Here is a 3550-nt window from a genome sequence, read left to right as displayed (position 1 = left end):
CTTAAGCTTATTGGCTAGCAGCTTGGCAAGGATTTTGTAAAGGAAATTGATGAGGCTAATAGGCTTATACTTTGTAAGGGCAATTGGGTTTAGGATCTTGGGAATCAATGCAATGAATGATGAGTTAAGACCCTTATCGAGCTTGCCATGATTCATGAAATCAGAGATTAAATCAAACAACTCGAATTTAATAAAGGACCAATAGTGCTTAAAGAAGTTAAGGTTGAATCTGTCGGGGCTGAGGGCTTTTGAGCCATCATAACTCCATATAGTTGATTTGAGTTCGTCCATAGTAATTGGAGCCTCCAAGTTTTAAGCATCATGAAAGTTGATCTTTTTGAATTGAAAGCCATCAACACCCAGATGAAACCATTGATTGCTAGTAAAAAAGTTTCAAAAGTGTTCAAAAGTAGCTTGTCGTACCTCTGCCGGGTGAAAGATCCATGAACCATCAATTGTGATTCCTATGATGTAGTTGTGATGAGAGCAGGCCTTGGCCTTGCACTGAAAAAACATGTTTTTTTATCACCTTCCCTCAGCCATTGAATTCTCAACTTTTGGTGCCAAATTGATTCGAGTTGCCTAAAAGATGACCATAGCTACTAGAGACTTGTCTTTTAGCTATGCATTTATTTTCCATGAGATCCCTTAGATTGCAAATAATATCAAATTCCTCTATTTTATTTTCTAGCTCTTTAATAGTATCATCAATGTTACCAAAAGAGACCTTGTTCTAATGCTTAAGATGGGATTTAAGCTTTTTCAGCTTGACCTTCAAACAAAAACCAAAAGTTCCATTAACAAGAATAGAGGACCATTTTTTAGCGACCATATCTTTGAAACCAAGCACTGAGAGCCAACAATCAATGAATCTGAATGGCCTTGGACCCCAGTTCACATATTTCGAAAATCAAAGAATGAGGCAGTGGTCAAAGAGGGAATGTTTAAGTCTTTTTTAACACGGGTTACAAAAATAAAACAACTATTCAGATGAGTGCAAAAAACAATCCAAGCGACTACGTTTTGAATTCGTGCCATACCATGTGAATCTCTTACCAATTAGAGGCAAATCAGTAAGTTCAGATAAATTAATAAAATCATTAAAATCATCAATACCTATTCCAGATGTGATACATCCCTGCCTCTCCTCAGTGCACCTTACCATGTTGAAATCACTGACAATGCACCATGCAAAAGAAAGTTGGGTTTTAAATGAGAGCATGTCCTCCCATAAAGATCGTTTGTCATCCTTGTTGTAAAAGGCGTAAACATTGATGATAGCATGGTGGAGATTGAAAGAAAGCCAGACGCCAATGTGGATGATAAAATTTTTTCTAATAATCACTGATGATTGAGTAAAAGACTTAGAATCCCAAAAAGAAAAAATGCCCCTTGATCGTCTTGATGTGGACTAAAAGATCAGTCAACATCATCACTGCCCCAAATTCTTTCAATAAGCCTACTCAAAATATCAAATAACTTGGTTTCCTGGATTAAAAAAAAGTCAGCATTGCTGGACTGAACTCGTTTTCAGAGAGTGCTCAGTTTTTGGACACAACCAACTCCACGTGAGTTTCAGGAAAGTAATTGCATAATAGTCTTATAGTGACAAGTCAATAGGGTGAGACCAGTAATTGAGTAAAACTTTGCTAGGTGAGGTGGGTTAAAAAGCCTCCATAAAAACCCGCAAAGAAAACTAGTGAAATGGATAAAGATGCTAAAAGTTGAAATAGAGCTCAAAAAAAAAATTCCTGAAGCAGTTGCTTAACCACGGAGGGATGGTATTGTCGGTTCTTGTATTTTGTGTAAAAACATAAAAGAAAAGTAAGTGATAAAAAAAGAAAAAAGAACCAGGATGAAAAAACAAATCTTATGGAGGTCTAATACTAAGCGTAATCTTTAAGAGTGAGGAACCTCCATTCTTTCTAAGTTTTTCAAGATATCCTGTTCAAAGCACCAAAGGGAGAAACTAATTTGTTTGCCAATATCCCAAGTTTTTTCTGATTCAATCAAAATGTGGGAGTTTCTTTTTCTACAATCACCATCTAATAAAGAGATATTGGCCCCTTTTTTTCTTGATTTCCTACCCCCATTCCTACCTCTTTTAATGGCCCCTCTGATAACTCCTAAGATGTCTTCAAAGAAAGTAACTTTCCTTGAAATATTTTTCAAAAGATTGAGCACGTATTGGTCTTCTTTTTCTGATTATTGGAAAATTAAATAGGGGTTTAAATTTTCAATGTCAGAAGAAATTGGAACCTTAGTAGGGGAAGAAGGTGAAGATGAATCCTAGAAGCCACATTTTGATGGGTCGTTCAATGTGTGGGCCGAGTAGATGGGAGATTGAATCTCAGGAAATTACATAATTTGGTTAAAAGGTTCTGCCTGTGAGCTTATTTGGTTAATAGCTTGTGATTGGATCATAGGAGTAGAGAAAGAGGCCCTATTGATGTTGGAGTTTTGAGGATATGGTTGTTGAATGGATGAGTCGAATACAATGATAATTGAATTAAAGTGTTTCATGCTTAAGAAAGGATCTCTAGGTCCCACACAATTTTCAAATAGTGGAGTGCAACCAAACATATATCTCAAACCTACCACTTTTCAACCAACTTTTCAACCCATGAACATTGATTTGTTTCTAAATTCGTATGTCCACCCAACCCTTTATCAATCGCCTTTTTAGCTAGTTCCCCAAACCCAATCATACACACCATTGTCAACCACCCCTACTCCTAACCTAGGCACCCCTAAAAAACAACCCAAAAAGAAAAAATAGTTTTACCCCACTCTTGTTACCTAACTTTTTTATCAATTGGTGTATGATCATCTTATTGTCCCGGTACGTCTAGAACCTTTGCACCTCCATACTTGAAGTGGTACCATTCAAACACAAGATGTGATTATCTTGGTGGAGCTATGAGACATTCCATAAAAAATTATGACGCCTTCAAGTATCAGGTACAAAAATTAATAGATGCCAAGTGGTTTGATGTGGCAAAAATGGTCAAGTATGGTGACAGGGAGCGCAATTAGGTGTCTAGATATATGAATGGTTGATTTTAATGGGTTTTGATTTTTTTCAATAAAGGCTTTTTGAGATTTAAAGCTCTAAAGCACTTAATGTCTAGCCATGATGGTCTTCAATTTCTTTTAGATGTTGTGAGATTGCTTTTGTGATCAATTATGTGAAAATAAATGTCTTTTAAGATTACACTTTGAATGTTATAGATTGCTACCATGGTTTAATTGACCTTTCAAGAATTGAATCATTAAGTCATGCTTTGGAATCCTTTCAATCCTTATGATAAGTTATCTTGCAATTTCATTCTGCACACTTTATCCTCGAGCTCACCTATTCATGCATTCTTTCATCCCATGATATCTCATTATTCGTTCATGACCAAGGGGCACATCAATTCTGTTGATGGAAAGGTTAGTGTTGTTGTCAACAATTATTGCTCTTTGGGAGTAAAGCATTCTTTATAAAAAGGATCAAGATGAGTAAAATCTTTAATAGGGTTTAAGTTGTCCATCGAATCATATTTTT

Source organism: Theobroma umbraticum, unplaced genomic scaffold (assembly GCF_002168275.2).
Source record: "Theobroma umbraticum cultivar Fairchild unplaced genomic scaffold, ASM216827v3 scaffold_95.0, whole genome shotgun sequence".
Classification (NCBI taxonomy): domain Eukaryota; kingdom Viridiplantae; phylum Streptophyta; class Magnoliopsida; order Malvales; family Malvaceae; genus Theobroma; species Theobroma umbraticum.
Note: the sequence above shows the minus strand (reverse complement) of the source record.